The following is an 18,251-nucleotide window of genomic DNA, read 5'->3' on the forward strand; positions in this document are numbered from 1 at the left end:
TGGACATTGAAGGTAGCCTGCGCCTGCAGCTAAATCAGTCAAATCTCCATAGTCAGCAAGCTCAGACCCAGCGAGCTGCTGATGCTTTTTGCTCTGTTCAACAATTTGCTCAGGTGTTAAATGTAGTCATTAAATCACATGCTTTAAAACATTTACAAATCATACAGTTTCTGTGCAAATGTATTTTTCTACCCACGTATTACCTCTTTCCTGAATTGTACTTCGCCCGCAGTTTTTCCAGAAACATCTTGTCATCCTGTACACAACAGTTAAATGCGGGTCATGTTTCTTTCATTGATTAGGCTTTAAACAGCAGCCAAAGCTACAGCTCCACTGGGATCTGATTTTCATGTGATCTCCCAACTCCGTCTGCTGGAATAAGCACTATAACTCTCCCGAGACAAATAGTCGCTGATGCTACGGTGGATCTATATCCAGAACAGAACGTGGGAGGGGGGCATATAGCTGAGGGCTATATGGAAATATGTTGAATATTTATATGGATAGTGTAGTACATTGGCAACTTGGGGTTTTGAATTATAATTAGAATGTAAAATTGCGTGTGTACTCTAGTTCTTTGTGATGACAAAGGCAGTGCTAAATCCCCCATAACTCATCTCGCTCTGGGACTTTTCCAGCTTCTGCTCAGCAGGGGGCACTTGGACTCCAGAGTAGCTCTTGTGGGAACAGCGTGAGTAAAATGTGTCTAGACATGCTCTTTCTAGGATCCCCTCTTGTCGGTGCACACACAGGTGAGGGGCCTGCGACAGTTACATCCCGACCCTGGCCGACGCCTGTCTGCTCCAGTATGTGTCACCCAGCCACTCATCCGGAAGAGAGTGGCACAAGCGGCCTCACTTTTCACCTGCCACAACACACACACTTATACGCACACAAGCGCTAACAATCATTCCCGAGGTGTTACATTGGCGCAGCACATTGTTTCCATTAAGCAGGTGGGCAGGAAGGACAAAAGGGCATGTTTTGCTTACAATATGAGAGTACACACTGAACAAATTCCCTTTAGTAATTTGAGGCAAAGTTGACTGGATGTTTGCTGTGCTGCAGAAACACTGGCATAGCGTAGTGCATCTGTGGCTGTCTAATGTTGAACTCAGCAATGTTGTTTAAGACTAAGGATATCTTTTTTAACAGCAATGCCCCTGAAGCTCATATCATTGCAAGAAATAACAAACAATATGAGTCTTACATGGAGTTCTTCAAGCCTTTAATAAAATGCTAAAATAATACTACCACAGCAAAAAAAGTATCCTATTCTTACTGTTTATATATCAAGACCGCAATGGAGATTCGGGTCTTTTTTGTGTTATGCTTGAACAAGAGTCTACTGTGAGGCTGTACTTAAAGCACCAAATGCTACCAAACCGTAATAAAAATGCTACCAAAGCTAAATGCTAACATAACAAGGCTAAAATGCTAACCTTTTTACCCTGTTACCATGTTACCATGTTCACAGTTTTAGTTTAGCATGTTAACATATGCTAGTTTGGTTTAGCACGCTAAAATGGGCTAATCAGCAATTCATCTCGTACATCTGAGGATGATGGGCATGCCATTTGATTGGCAGGTATTACCAAAGTATAAGACACATTTTATAATGGGGGTGCTGTATGGACAATAAAGGAATTGCCAAAGCTGTTGCAGGTCAGGGGAATTCAATTTCTGCACTAAATGTTATGGTAAGCATTCAACAGTTGAGTCAAGAAATTTCTCTCAATACGCAAATGACAACCTCATGGTGGCGCTAGAGGAAAAGTCAGGGGATTGCCAAACTTACTAAGATATTTCAATCAAAAAAAAGTGTGAGTTACTGTACAAGCTGACTTGTAACTCTTGCTTTTAACAGAACTAAACTAAAGCCAGCATAACCTTCATCATCTTTTTTTAAAGGGACAGTGTGTGTTTGGCGGCATCTAGTGGTTTGGTTGCAGATTGCAGCCAACTAAATTCCCGTCCGCTCACTACTCTCTCTCCAAGACTGTGGTAGAACAGTAGAATTACAGTGGCTTTCAGGTAACGTAAGAACATAAAAAAGCCCTCTCTAGAGCCAGTGTTTGGTTCGTCCATCCTGGGCTGCTGTAGAAACATTGCGGTGCAACATGGCGGTAAAGCAAAATTCCAACTCCAAGAAGACGATTCCCTATGTCGATATATAGGGCCTATTCTAAGCTAACGAAAACACAGTGGTTCTTAATTTCAGTTGATTATACACTATTAAAAAATATATTCCTTTTCTGCTTCTAGATCCCCTAAAATGATACACACTGGCCCTCTAAGTACATTGCTTATATGCATGTTGACAGGGGATTCAATCCGGCAACCATGTGGTTATACAGCCTGCCACTTAAATCTGAGGCACCAAACAGAGCTCTCTTATTAAAAACTCCAATGTGTTGTGCATCACACTTTGCTCAATGGCCAACAGCATTTTGAGTGCAACATTTTATTTTTGTTACACAGAAAAAGCACATGTTGCTTCGGTTCTGACATACTATAAAGCAAGGCAAGTCATTTAAAACCCTTGACACTAACAAGTTGCTTTAACTAATGGCTACAGTGAGTCACTTATCACTGCATGTCTTTGATAACTGCCAACCTCGGGCGTAATTAAAGGTTTGAGGGGTGGTCTGGAGCAATCTGCTGTAGATGTTTTGGCTGCTCTTGTCATCCTAGAAGCCTCTAATGATCTGTCTGGGATTGTGATTGATGAAGCACTTAGCATCGAATCAAAACACAAAGAACGCTTGCTGCTTGCTAAGCTGTTTGCAAACTAACAGCCACTGTATTTGCACGATACAAGTCTATTACGGCGGTGTCCTTGATGTGAATTAACGACCTCGGTGTCAACATTGGAAGCAGAACCTAATGCACATTAAGAGTCGACTGACATGGCTCAGCAGGAATACATAAGCTATAAACAGCATGGGTCAGTGAATCGGGCTGCATCTAAATAACATGAAGGAGTTGGCTTCTTCGTTTATTTTTTATGTTTTACACGCTTTACAGTTTTAATAATGACACAGTCCTTTTCTTGTATTCCAGAGATAACCTCACTGCCAGCTGAATAAGTATCTTTGTGTTCTCTATAAAATACATAGCCATTCCACACAGCTGTGCACACAGATGCGACCATCTGGATGATGCCTCATCACTACGAAGCTATTTCTAAAAAACATCAAGGTGGCTCCTTGGCAGGATAAAAAAGGAAGACTTTAATTCGATGCTTGCAGCCAAGACATCATCCAGCAGCAATGGGGTGGTTATAACTCAAATGCAGGAAGCCTGCGGGGAGTGATGCATACAATATAGCCAACATTATCGTACAGTAATCCAACCCACTAAAGCCTTTTCACATCTTGTTTTATCAGAAAAAGAACAATGAACATAAATCTAATGAGATCAGGGACCCGGAAACAGGCGTGTTTCCCAAAATACACATTGGATTATCACAAACACAAAAAGCTCAGAAAAAGATAAATGTGTTTTCACACATATTTTACAGGCTCCTTGTTTCTTTTTTTTCCCTTTGTGATTACTTATTCATTTGTTTGTTGATTTATTTTTCATTGCTTCGGGTGCAGAGGGCATGTGTTTGATGTGCTCTCATGGCAGTCTTTACAAAAGGGGAAGGAAGGCGGCTGCTGCTGCATTCAGGTCAAAGGGAGGAGAAAGAGACATGTCTTCTTATTCGTGGCTGCCTTATAAAAGCCTCTGATTAATCCTTTGAGGCAATGGGAAAAAAATTGTCTATGTCGGCATGCGTGAGTGGTGCCAAGAGGAAGCACATCTCCCACATGCTAGCTGACCTCTTGCTGTTCTGCAGGAGACAGAATGTCAATAGAGGGGCACTGGTGCAGCGTTTTGCATTGCAAAAATGCCCTATTATGATAAAACATTTTAGATACAAGCTTTGTTATGCTTGGAACAAGAAAATCAACTCAGACCAAAGTTATTTTCACCTGATGAGATTTTTTTAAATAAGTCAGGAACATAGGCTGTATCTATAAATGGACAACCTGTCTTCACTTCCTCCCACTGTACAAAAATGAAGCGAAAATGTTTGCATGATGTACTACGACGCGAAACATCCGATCACCAAAATTCTGTCCCATAAGACACTTATGGAAGGTGGAAGCACAAGATTACCGTGTTCAGAGAAATTAAAACACAATCTGCAGCTTAAATCAATACATTTTTTGGTTTTCTGGGATGGTTTTGGATGGTTGAGAAACTATGACATGGTTTTGCTCTAAACTGCAACAACAAAGTCTTATGAATTTTGACAAGCAACAGCGGCCAATGGGCCCATGTTTCTATGTAAAGTACCATTGAATATATCATTAAAAGGACATTTTGAAATGGGAATATAGAATGGGGGAAAAACACTACAAGAAACAGCACTACCACTTTGAACTCCACAAACATTATATTTGCTACGACCTAACAAGACACCCATCCTCTTTTTTAGCTTTACTTCGCACTCAGCACTCCTTTTCCACCATAAGTCTGTGTGCTGACACAGCATATAGACTTTGTGTCTGCACTTGAGGCTCCAGTCACTTCTGTCCCTCAGCCTCTTTTATCCCTCAATCCTCCCCAGCAGCTCTTGTCTATTCAAATCAAGGGCTGGCGGAACAGTGCCAGAAGGCATTTCACTCTGGAATATGAAATCTACTCTCCTTTGGGTGTACAGTAGAGCCCCGAGTCCCCCACTCTGATCCCTCCACAGCCAAACAACAACAACAGTCAGAGTGCACATGGCGGAAAGCATCTCATTTCACTGCTGGCTTATAGCGGCCCAGGCCCCCAGGAGCCAAGTGTCACACAATTGCTATTTCCAGCCATCGCAGAGAGGGGGCAAGAGGGACCAGACAAAAGCAGGAAGGTCTCTCTGAGCTCCCCTTGAAGTCTGTCAGTCTTTTTTGCCTCGCTTCATCCACTCAGTTGGGAATCCCAGCTAGCGTTAAATGCTTAGCCCCTCTTTCGTTCATTCGTCTTCTTTTTATATATTTTTTTTCATGGTTGCATGGCTGCGGGGGAAGGTGACATTTTGACTCCGCTAATTTTTCAACGTCGTCCCCGTCACTGTCTGGATTCCATTGTTTCAAGCGCTCTCCGTGAGCCCACTCAAAGGATGGATGAGGTTCTTATTTTTAGAACATTAATTTACGTTACGCAAATGAAGCATGCTTCACAAGTGACTCGGGCACCTTCCTATTGCTAATTCATTTCAAAGCAGCCCCTGTGTGCTGCTCCATTTGCAGGCTGAGTACAGAGATGTGCAGATAAAGCGTGTTCAAAGGGATAGCGCAGACTTCAGAGGGAGACGATAACATCGGCTCAGTCCCCCTGAAGTCCTCTGTAAAGTGAACAATTTAGCCCTTGGGGTGGTTGCTAATCCGCCCGGCCTTGTGGCGGCTAAAGCAGGTAAATAAGCCAAATGGAAGGGTGGGGAAGGAAAGGGAAAAAAGGAAATAAACAACCTCTCAGCATCACTTCTCAAAACCTTTTCCCAAACATTTCACTTTTATTTTGATCACTGGAATCTGTTTCTGACTTATTAAAAATGTGAGTCTTGTATAATTAGCACTTGCTGAGCAGTTTTTGTCTACACCACACAGAAGGGGTAAGCTTGTTTTATATTGATGTGTCAGATACCTGCTTAATCAGAATGCAGTAAGAGAGAAAAAAAGAGTTTTGTGTGAAAGCAGATGCAAATAATTGAATTTATTACATTGCTGCTAAACTGCTAAACCAACATACTAACGCCCCCAGTCTTATCAGACTACGTCACAAAGTGAAGCTGGAACATAGAAGAAGCTCCCATCATCCCTCCTCTGTGGGTGGTTCACATTTAAGGTATTTGCCCAAAACGAAATTCTGATGTCAGATGTGATGACCGGTGTGAAATCTTCTCTGCCTCCTGGAAAGGAAAGTATTAAGACTTCACAGTGAAATACAGAGAGCTGGACTCACCCATGTTAGACTTTATGGCTCCCAGTCCCTTTGGTGTCATTTGGTATTTTAAAGTGTCAAAGACCGGCCAGGCTGTGCTGCGCTCAGTTTACTGATATTGCACTGCAGGGTTTTGGGGGTATTGAAGTTCAAACCGTGCTCATACTTTTATCTGTCAATGCCACTTTGAGCTGCTGATGGGTAAAGTTGCAGCTCCATAATACGATATAGGTCCTGCAAGTGGTGCGGTATTTAATATCAGTTCAGAGCAAGACTATATGTAACTTTTAGAAGAGTAAACAGGGCATTCTCATAAAAAATAAAAAAATGAATTCATCAGGAATTAAACACTGTTAATAGTCAATAGGTTTTGCTGCTACAGCCCTACCTGGTCTAGTGTGACCAGTAGCCTATGGTGGCTAAAGAAAGCTAATACGAGCAAGTGTATGTGCTGCTGACAGTAAAACAATGCGTTTTACAAGAATAACAGCTTGCAGTTCAGCAACAGCTATGCTCACATAAAATAATAAGGTGTTACACAATAGTGAGTGTTCAGGTGAGGAACAGTTATTTCCTGTAGAGTTAAACTGTTGTTGCTAAAATTCTAATCAACTCCTTTCTGGCTATAATTGAGTTCTAAAACCTTTCAAGACTTTTATAATTTTTCAGAAATTGCTGGAAATAAATATAAATGAGTAACTTAAAAACATGCAGCAAGTATGCAAGCGCGCAAAGAAACACACATGGTGAAGATAAAAAATATGTAAAAACATAAATAAATCTCAAGTACATTTGCCAGCTTTTTAAGAGCTTTCAATAACATCTCATGGGCTTCCTCTGAGGAAGGAGTGTGTTCAGCTGTCACAGAGATAGCTCTGTTGTCTTTATCATTGTCAATCCATATTTTACAGACACTTTTTCGGTGGTATTATTGTTCCAAGGTCCACAATTAACTTTCACACTCAAATTGAAGGTCATTTGCCTAAAATTGTGAATTTGTTCTTTTTTCAAGGATTAGATTACAGACAAAAAAGGTGCAACCCTCAGTGTGGGTCATTTGCTGTGTGCTTGGTTGCCCAAATACGCTGAATGTTCAAATAAATCATCAACTTTATAGTAATAATCTGAGGTATTCACATGTGAAATGTCAATGTTTATTTTAGTATTTTCTATCGTCCATGAGATATATTAATGCAGTCCACATCCTGTCAGTTCTTACCACCCAGTGTTTGGTAGATTACCGTTGCAAATTGTGCTCCTGGTGCAGGTTCTCACTAAGACTTTATTACAATGGCTTGAAATAATTTGCCCCAAATCCACCCAGGGGAGTGTTTTCTTCTCAGTCAGACCGCATTATGCAGTTTGACCTCCCTCAACAGAAACCGAAGGGGTCGGCATTATCATGCATACAAACATGTTGTTCATTTATGCTCCTCTGCACAACCCTCATTGATTCAGAAATTGGGAGCATTTTACATACACACAATTTTAATGAGTTTCCCGCCTCAGCCAATGGCAGAGGATGTGCATATGTGTGTGAGTGGTGGCCGGTAATGAAGGGGTGTAGCTGGTCAACTTGAACACAGCCTTGTTAAAAAGTCAATTAAAGAGAAACAAAGAAGGAGAAAGGGAGGGAAGGAGCTGTTTCTCCCCGCAGCTGTTTTCGCTTGCGAGGCAGCAAGCATCCTCGGCGAACGAGTGCAAGGCTTATTTATAGGCAAAGCCCGGCTCTCTGAAGGGAACGACGTCTGAGTCCGAGATTATGGCTTTCTTTTTCTGTGGAATACAACATGAAACCCAGCTCTCGCAATGTACAATTTCACACTCCCGGATCTTCTTCAGTCCTCACGAGGGAAAGAGTTTAGATGTGAATCAGAATTGTTAAGCTGTGTCAGGTATTTTAAACTGCGTGGAAATATTCTAAAACCAACAGACACTTTAACTGCTGAAACTGTATGTGCTGCATTCAATTTCAATTCAATCAACCAGTGGCATCCGCTGACATTTACAGGGGCGGCGGAAAGGGTGACCTGGACAGAGAGAACAAACAGGCCATATATCTGTCAAAAGTCTTCCTCATTCAGAAGGTACAAGTGATTCAAATTCCTTTTCCCCCATGTGTAATCTTTAAAACATACTTTCAATGCTGCAGCAATAATTCCTAATCATTTGCCATTAATCTGCATATGAATCCATGTCCCCTGTTACATAAACAAAAGTGGATTCTACCAAACTGTACTTCTGTTTCCTTCCGTCAGCTGTCCACTGCCTGTGCGTTCATCCTCAGTCCACTCAGACTTCTGCACCAACATGTCGAAAGAAGGAGAGAAGCAGCCAACGGTCAGGCTCAGCTGGACTGTGGATGCACACGGGGAGGCTGCTCCTCTTTTAAGGGCATGGAGGTTTTGTTTATCACCCCACTGCTCAGTGGCCTGTCCTCAGTGAGGCTCTCTTTAGTTATTCTGCTTTGATGTGTTGACTAGATGGGACAGTCTGAGGCTTCTGACCCATTTTTCATTTAGCAGACCGTAAACAATTGCCAGCGAGGACAGAGACAAACTTTTTAAAGCCAAGTTTTATTTTCTTCTGAACTTTTTTACGACAAAGATGAAGGTTATCTCAGGACGCCTTCTTTGCAAACCCGGCAAAATGGAAGGTTTTTAAAACTGTCATGTCTCGTCTTCTCTCCTAAGTTATGTTTTCCTTATTTTATCAGCTATCTTTATTTCCTTTTTATTTTTGTGTCTCTTACCTTTCCTCTCGTTTCAGATAACTTCACTTCCTGCCTTTGTGTGTTTTCCCGCAACTATAATTGTCTGCCCCGCCCCTGATTGTTCCCACCCGTGTCTAATCACCTACACCTCCCCAGTGTATATAAACCCTCTGTTTCCCGGTCTCTGTGCCAGTTCATCTTAGTCCTCTGTGTCAAGGGTACCAGCGGTTTTCCTAGTGTTATGTTCATGGGTTCTCTGATCTCTTTTATCATAGATAACATTTTGTGTAACAAAAAGTTGGTTGATTTTTTTGCGGAAGATGTTCTGTTTACTGCGCCAATGAGTCGCAAGACTTTTACATAATTAGCTTACATAACTTTAAAAGTATACTGACCCTAACCCATCCTGAACCAGCACCATTTCGAAATGTTAACCACGCACAAAAATTCTGTGTCAAGTTACAACCCAAAAGGCTATAGTCATATTTTGCCAATTGGACTCAGTGATAATTACCCGGGGGGCTTCTGCCCAAGTGGCAAAATATGACAAGTAAGGATGAGATCCCGTTGTAAACTAAGAATCGTTGTGTTTTCTTTCTTTTTTTGGTGTACTGGTCAACTTCACAAGATATGCTTGACACCAGGCTGAAAAGCAGTGATTTACTGCCCTCTCTGGTTGAAAGTTTCACGTTACCTCATCCAGCAGTGATGGCACAGTGTACCGATACACTGAGAAGTTCAACCACTGGAAGTCAGCAAAAACAAGTTTTTTAGCTGCTGTTGATTAGCTCTTCATATATAATATAGATTTTTTTTTTCTTGTGTACATGCTGTGCTTACTAAAGCTGTCTGGAACCTGTCTAATAATCCTGGTTTATTCAGTTATTGGGTTAACTTTTCAGTATTTTTTATCATATAATTTGATTTTACAACCATACAATATAGACACATTTATTTTCCACATGTGCATTTTTTTGATGATTCTTTCATGTAATAGCCTTCGCATAAAAGGAGATAATTTGTAATGTTGCTTGCTTGAATGTTACCTTCAAAGAGAACCATATATTTCAAAACTCTTTTATGACTTTTTCAATAAGAGGAGGGTTGTGGATATTCCAAATTAGAATATTAAAAGTATTTTGGGCATGAAGAAGCTGTGCTATTCAATCGATTAATGGATAAGAGATAATTACTTTACCACTATAATTACAAACTCAGATTTTCGCCCACGTTTTGAATTAATTAAATAGATTAAGAGTTAACCCTAACCTTCATGGGAGATGTCTTGAAAAGAAAGTAAATGAAGAGGGATGAAAAAAAGAGCTAGGAATAGATTTAATATCAGTGCCGAAGATGTGAATAGGCACATTTTAATTGAAATACAGATGATGATACAGAGAAGTACTTCAATGGAAAGAGTGTGGCACTGCCTCCTCTAGTGTAAGCTGTTTACTCTCCACTGGGACCACCAGAGATGTTTGAACTCATCCTCCTGTGAAGGGGTTAGATGAAATAGCACAAGAACCTTCACTTTTGCAGGCTGGTTATTATGATAAAAAAAACTTCCCCAATGCTGTTACACTATTTATAAATCCTAGAAATTCATCCACAATGCCTTTGCAGTGAAAAGCATCCCAGAGGGTCAGGGTTACGCAACACATTCTTCCTGAATTTTACTGAAATATTACTCCACGAGGCACTTTAAAAAACTCCTTTTTCTCTTTGCATATCCTAAATGCACATCTTTGCCTCCCGTTTAGCATCCTGTTTTAATCTTTTGATGAACAAAATGCATGTCAAGTTGCTATCTTAAGTTTAAGCTTAAGATTTCAATCCTGGTTTATTTGGCAAAACCTGTGGTTACCGTGGTAGCAGCAGATAAGTGCAGTTTAATACTATGGCTAACACTGGCTTTGGAGAAAATACAACAGAAGACCACCTGATGTATCTGGTTATGGTGCAGCCAACCAAATTCACATTGTTTAAATAAAGATGTCGATCAATGATAATTGCAACAGTGATCTGATTCCATGCAGTAGTTTTCCTCATGAAACCAGGTAGAGTTAGTTTCCCTGCTGAGAAGTTGGAAGTGCTCCTTCCTGTTCCACTACTCCCTTGACACAATTAAAATGCACAGTGACGGATTTTGATTGATGATTGCAGCTATCGGAAACTGCAGTGATAAATGCTTTTCCTGTGGCTGCTTCGAAATAAACAGCACCTCATGTTTCACCAATTGAATGCTTTTAATGCAAAGCAGCACCTCTGGGCAAAAAAATTGAGTAAACATCAGCGTTAACTGTAACCAGTGAGACTGAGATATAAACTCAAATGATGCTGAATTACTTAATATGTGTGCAGCGTCTTTCTGTGAATCCCCTATCCCAGCTCCCCAAAACTACTTTACAAAAATGTAAATACATTTGATGTCTATTGCAGAAAAGGTGCTGATCATGTTATGTTACAAATATGTGCTAATCTGACTAATTGATAAAGCTAAATTCAAAATTCTTGTTTCATTCTGTTGTCAACCGTTTTTATGGAGGGAATCTTTGTATCACTTAAAAAATCAGACAATACTGTCAACAGCAATAAAAAACAAAAACATTTTGCAATGTTATATGAATAAAATGTTAAAATCAGCCCTGTGATAGGCTGGCGACCTGTCCAGGGTGAACCCTGCCTTCGCCCATTGACAGCTGGGATCGGCTCCAGCACCCCCGCGACCCTTAACTGGATAAGCGGTAACGGAAGATGGATGGATGGATGGATGTTAAAATCAGGCTTTGAATGATATATGAACTATCCATTCTTTTAAACCTTGAGAATACAGATAGGGTTAATGGAAAGTTTGGTGAATGTAAGTGCTACTGAAAAGGGAAATTCCTGGCTTAGTCTGAGAAAAAATTAATTTAGAGCAAATGGTCTCTAAAGAAATGTATTGTAAAATTTCATACATTTTGAAGACACTACAGGTGAAAAGGGCACCTTAAACTTAAATAATAGATATCACCTTGAAACTTCCCCATTGCTTACATTAAGAGGATTATTATTTTTTGAATAACAAGTTTTCTCAAATTGTATGTTTCAAATGCAAATGAGGACTTATTTAACTTCTGGCGAATTAAGGAGAAATCTACAGACTCAAATAGACCATGCAGTAAAATAAACACCCAAATATGTATTTTTGATGTTTTCGTTCCACTAATATTAAAGAGGACATGTTGACATGGATGCAAAATAGCCCAAAATCCCAAAACTGACGAGTGCATGAAAAACGATGTTTTTGCTTGTAGTGTCTTACCTGAATGAATTCAGTTTTCATTTATTTTCTCCCCGAAGTGTGAAACATTTGTTTTGGTAAAGACATGAGAATTCCATTTCAAAGCCAAGAGGATCATCTCCAAGTTCTAACCATTCAATACTGCTGTCACAGTAACACTTTATGGACGCTGGACTGAACATACTGTTGTAAAACGGTTTCCTCTTATCTCACAGGAAGAAGTCAAGTATGTGACATTGATGGGACTATATCTTTGATGGGCACGCTCCTGAATTTACACGTAATAATGGTCCATATGTCAGGCATTTATCTTTATGCCTTGTGTAAATCATGTAACCAGAGGCTCCCTTTTAAACTGGTGATGTACTGTGGAACGGCCCGCCATTAAATATGAATATGAGTATACAAAAAAGGTACTTTTATAGGACAGGTTGGAGCTTATTTTTAGAGTAAGGTGGCACACTTGAAATTCTATTTTAATTGAACTTATAACCTGTTCGCTCATTATATTTTTATGTTCTCAATGTGGCTTTTTAGTGTTTGTTTGCAGTTTGGCATTATATATTAGTTTTCAATAAATGTTAAATTTCATGGAACATCTTGGAACCATATTGGAATTAAGTTATCCCTTGGGTTTGTGTGTTTTGTGGGTTGAAAAACCAAATTAATCCTTTTTTAATCTTTTGGTAGCTAAAATACATTTAAGGTAATTTAATTTGAATCTGCTTCAACCTGTTTCTTTAATCCCTGAGTTTAAGATCCCATTTTGGTAGAGGCAGGAATATGAATTGTATTGCCAAGAGTTTTTTTCCTATAATGCAGCCCTCTACAGTGCTGATCTTGGACCAGTGACAGCCCCATACCTTCATCTTGATATTTCACACAGACTCAACAGCTATTAGCTAAAAAAGTGGGTCCTGAAGTTTCCACTGCTCCTCTCCAGACCACAATCTAACACCTCCTCTGTGTAGCAGTGATGGGCAGATAAATATATCACATTTGTCCTCTCCCCTCTTGTGTGTGTGTGTGGGTGTATATACACTGCATGTGTGTGTGTGTGTGTGTGTGTGAGAGGCACCTTGATTGGGTGTGTATGTATGACAGCCCAGCAACACCTGGCCTCCCCAGCAGGGAGCCGTGTATCTAATAATGAGAGAAAGTGTCAGGGACACACAAGGTGCATCCAGCAGAGAGGAGGTGTACAAAGACGACCACAGACTCCCTCCTCAAGCCGCTACCTAACCACACACACACACACACACACACATGCACATCTTGTCCCCCTTTACCTCCTGTAAACCACATGGGGCGAGGGAATAGAGATAATCACATTTTCTGTCAAACTGAATAGGCGATGGCAGCTCCGAAAAAAGAAAAAAGAAAGTACAGAAAGAAAGACACAAAAAAACTACAGCGATGCAAATGTGCCTGTTTGTTGGTTTTTCTGCAAGCATCAGCTGTCATCGCAGCTCAGGTTTTACTGGAGCAGTCACTCGGTGCCCCCTGGAAGCCACCTATGAATCAAACCCTGGTCATTTGATTGACAGCTCATTACCCTCCCCTTAACACAGACAACAACCTTGAAAAAATAGAGGTAAAGCTGGTGCAATCAAACCCTGTTTTCGTGAGTGTTTTTCGCCGGGCTGAGACAAGGAGAGACTCGGACACAGAGATGGAAAATATCTTTCATTTTTGATAGTCGCGCCGACTTTTATGTTCTGTGACTTTAATCTTTATAAGACAAGAGATAAGATTAATGAGTAGCCTCCCATGAGATTCTAGATTTCTGTTAATAAAACCATAAAAGGAACCACTGCCAACTTTTTAGCTTCTGACGGCTTCTCAGTTATTCAAGGGCAAGACTTTTTTTTTCTCCTAATCTTGATGATTTATCACTCTCTCTGACTTGAGTAATTACATTGACTGCTCCTATGACTTGAGAAAAAATGTATCTGAATATTCTTCCACAATACATTTCAGCGCTGTTCCCAGAAAGACCGAGGCAGGTTGCTCTGCTCTGATGTCAGCGCGACCTGTGTTTAGGCTCAACCTTGTTGTGCCACCGCGAGATTCTCAAGGATGTGACAGTTTCAGGCGGCTGGTATGTATTTTGGGAGCATGCGTTTGTTTGAGGACAACTAGTGTGAAGCTGTGATAGTGTTGCCTGAGAATAAACGCCACATGCATTCAGGGGTGGCAGCTAAGACGAGCACAAGGTCTCAAATAACAGCCGTGCACGCGCACATATACGCACACCCTGCAACCTTCATCCCCTCAGTACAGCAGTATCAGAGGAGTCTGAGAACTCCCTGTTCCCTGGAGAAGACCCAGCAGACGCCCCACCGCCCACCTTATCTCTGGGTTCCCACCACCGGCGGAAAGGAAGGTCTTTCATACGACTGTTATCGGCAGACTAGAAGGGAGAGAAGGAGGTGGGAGGAGGGGGAGGTGGGAGGTGAGAGCCCCCGTCGTGCAAGGCCGGAGCCCTGCTTTCCCATGCCCATGTCTGATCATCAGTCCCGCCAGAGAGAGTGAGAGAGAGGGAGTGAGAGAGAGAGAGAGAAAGAGAGAGATCTCACCTCACTCGGGGGGAGACATTCACAGAGAGGAAGAGAGAGACGAGACAGGAGAAATGTCAAAAAACTAGAAAGAGCCTGACGAACCTCACATCTCCCCACTGCAACCCCAGCACAGCACGGGCAACACTTGAGGTTAGATATAGAAAGGCTCCACATTTCCATTTCCATCGGCAGCTCTGATGTGCTACTATTTACGTCGGGGCTGGCTCATACCTCGACACAGACCTTAAGTGAGCAGATTCTGTTCATTTAGCAGCGCTAGTAGGAAAACAATCTGTGTAAGAGTGTGTGTGCGCATGTAGCATGTGTTAGCATAAAGCCATGGTTATACTTGGCTAACCAGCATTCTGAAAGCTCCTCAAGGTTTTCCGTTTTCTCCGGCCATCAACATTTACAAATTTAGAAAAATGTTTGATGGGCATGGATGCCCCGCAAAGTGCCGTGTCTGATGGTGCGACATCACTTTGCCCGGGCCGACACTTGAGACACCTTCAAATGCGTTAAAACATTTTACTTTTACATATTACCATGAAACTTCCTCAGTTGACTACTTACAATGAGACCAAAGAAAATTCTATTACAAGTTTTTGTGAAATTATATATTTAAACTTTCAAATGAGGCATTAGCTAATGCTAACTTTTAGTGGATTTAGGAGGAGCCAACAGTTATAAAATAAACACCTAATGTGTATAATAGATGTTTCTTTCGACTAGTCTGAAAGAAGCCGACAACATTTTAAAATTGACAAGCACATGAATAACTAAAAACAAAACTGCCTCTTGTCACAAGAGGACATGAAACTGTATTTGAATAAAGGTGGTGGTTTACATTCCAAAGCAAATAAAAAATACAGAACAACTGAATAATAATGCATTATGGAAAAGACAATTGTCCATCAAACAGCTGTCTTTGTCACAAACACAAGAACAAACTAATAAAATATGAATAATAATATCCATCCTATTTGGATGTTAACATACACTAATACAAATGTGTGATGGAGACTAAAGCTTAGGATTACATTTGAATGACTGCTCATGAGTCACAAGGTACACATAGGTTTTACCAATTGGGCAAAGTGGGCAACCGTCCAGGGGTCTCGGAGTCTTGAGGGCCCCCAGGGCCACGCGTTGTTTTTGTGGCAATTAATCTGTGCTAATTTGATTAATGAAAAACCTCTGTACAGCAGCCGAGTCGAAGTCGCAGAGACCCGACCCAGAGCGGCTGAGCGATGTGCGAGCACTAAATATTTCATTAAATGGCTTTTGATCTTCAATTACCATATTAGTGCACCATTAGCCATGATCAAACCAAACACAGCCATTCAGCGATGGCACGGTGATGCGGTAGCAGGGAGCTGACAGTGAGTGAAGGCGCACTATTGTATTGAGTTGACTTACTCCATGAGTGTCAGTCAACTCAATACAATAGTGCGCCTTCACTCACTGTCAGCTCCCTGCTACCGGCTCTGTATCATCGGCTTTATTCGCCACAAGGCTTAATACAACTCTCTCCAGTGATACCTGAGAAGATGCATGTGTGCAGAAAGATGCATTGCCATCATTCACTTAACCAACAAAACAAAAACTCACCGAGCAGAACAACAGAACCGTTATTCAAATCTCTGTTAACACAAGCCGATCCTCTCACATCATTAAGGAAGCTAGTTCAACGATTCATGTCTTGGTTCTGCAGTTAACAGCTCGAGTCATTTATATTTTATCTCACATTTAAGGGTCTTAGGTAATGGCTTAAGTTAATTGTAAGTGACTTACAATGAGAGAGCAGGTGGGATTCTGGGTGTCTTATGCCGCTTTCACACATGCAACCTGGGAGTAGTGTGGCCCCAGGAGGCCTCATACACAAAGATGTCTCACTGGAGTGTTATATGAACGGTTCATATTCAGTGGGATGGCATAAACAGAAAGAAATATTGTGAAATTGACTTCTATGGCACCCTCAAAAACAATACGAGAATTACATAACTGACACTGTTTCAAGGGTGTCAAGTGTCTCCTGGCCACTAAATATGCCACACAAAGTAAACACTTCATGGAAAAAAGGGGCTTTCACTCCACAGTGTGATTGGATAGCTGTGTGTAATGAATAACAACTGCAAAATTGAACTTGATCTGATGTGGGTGTTATCAGATTGAATGCCGGTAAATGGCTTTTGTCAGCTATGAAAGAGGTTTGACGATCAGCAGTTTGGTATGTGATTTTTCAAAGCAGCATGAGACAGAAATCGTCAGCGTACAAATTACTGCAGTTAAAGAAATTGCAAAATTGTTCGATATGACATGATGATTAGTCTGGAAAATAACAACCTGCACTGACAAAGAGATCGATGGCACCGATTTAAACTATAAGAGGGGTGTGACAGACAGATACAGTACATCAAGGGTGCTATAATGTTTCAAATGAGCCTGCAATCTAATTCAGCTCACTTTTTGGTTTAATAGCTTTTGCAATTGTGATGTCTTTATATCTAAGTGCTTGTTTTGTCTCCAGCACATCAATTTGCTACTCTGCTTTGTTTGAAATAAGTGAGTTTTAACCTCAGAGTGCTGCAAGGAAGAAGTCTAACCCTGGAAGTTAGCATTGCACTGGTTCCCTCCAATGTATTTTGCATTATTGCAAAAGATAAGCTCTGTGGCAAATACATTTTTATGATACTAAAACGACTTTTAAGATTTTTCAAGCATGAATGCAATCACCAGAAGAAAAAAAGCTATTGTAAAGCTATAAACAAAGTGCACCAAGGTTGTATGACTTCATGTCACCACCACTCAGCTAAAGGCGTTTTGTAGTCTCACTTAGCCACTTGTTAGCACCTGCCTTATTTAAGACACTTAAAAGCTTCGAAATTCACTTGGGAGGTATTTACTGATCTTTTGTATTTTGTAACACACAAATTTAAAATCTCTTAAGCTTGTGTTAACCACAGACTTTATTTCAGGCATCTAACCAAAAACCCAACCCGAAAGTGCAAAAATGCTTTCCTGCTACTTGTACTCCTCTATGCAGCACTCTATAACAAATATAACATGCTTAATAAGTTAAAGGAAAAGTTGGAGAATTTGGGGAAAAAGTTAAATTCACTTTTTTGAAATTTAACACCACTGTTTATAGACTGATTATGAAGATAGTTAGCTTTAGCATAAAGGCTGCCTGGGGAAACAACTAGTCTGACTGTCCAAAAGGAAAAAAGGAAAAAAAAGAAATGAAAAGAAATCCTCCTGCCAGTACCTGTAAATCGAACAAAATAAGACTTGTTTATTAATCTACACAAAGTCCCGGTCTTTATGCTAAGATAAGCCAACCCCTTGCTTTTTCTAGCCTCATGTTTAGCATACAGACATGAGGGTTGTATCAACCCTCTTATCAAAATCTAAGCCAGAGGGCGAATAGACAAATTTCCCAAGAAGGCAAATCATCCCTTTATTCTATACTTCCAAAAAATACACCATGGCAAACAAAAAATGGGCTAGACCATGTTTGGTGAGGATTAAACCTGTATTTTGTATTTTTTGTCACCCAGTAATTTATTGTAGCTGCACAAAAAAATTACTTTTAGTCTAAATGTTCGTGTTCTTCTATCACAACTTCTTAATCATATTTTTTCCCCCATTTGCTCATTTCCAGTGGTCGAAAAGCTACTCACACATCCAACCTCACTCGAATTAAAGACATTATGCT

The sequence above is a fragment of the Anoplopoma fimbria genome, chromosome 6, assembly GCF_027596085.1.
Source record: "Anoplopoma fimbria isolate UVic2021 breed Golden Eagle Sablefish chromosome 6, Afim_UVic_2022, whole genome shotgun sequence".
NCBI lineage: Eukaryota > Metazoa > Chordata > Actinopteri > Perciformes > Anoplopomatidae > Anoplopoma > Anoplopoma fimbria.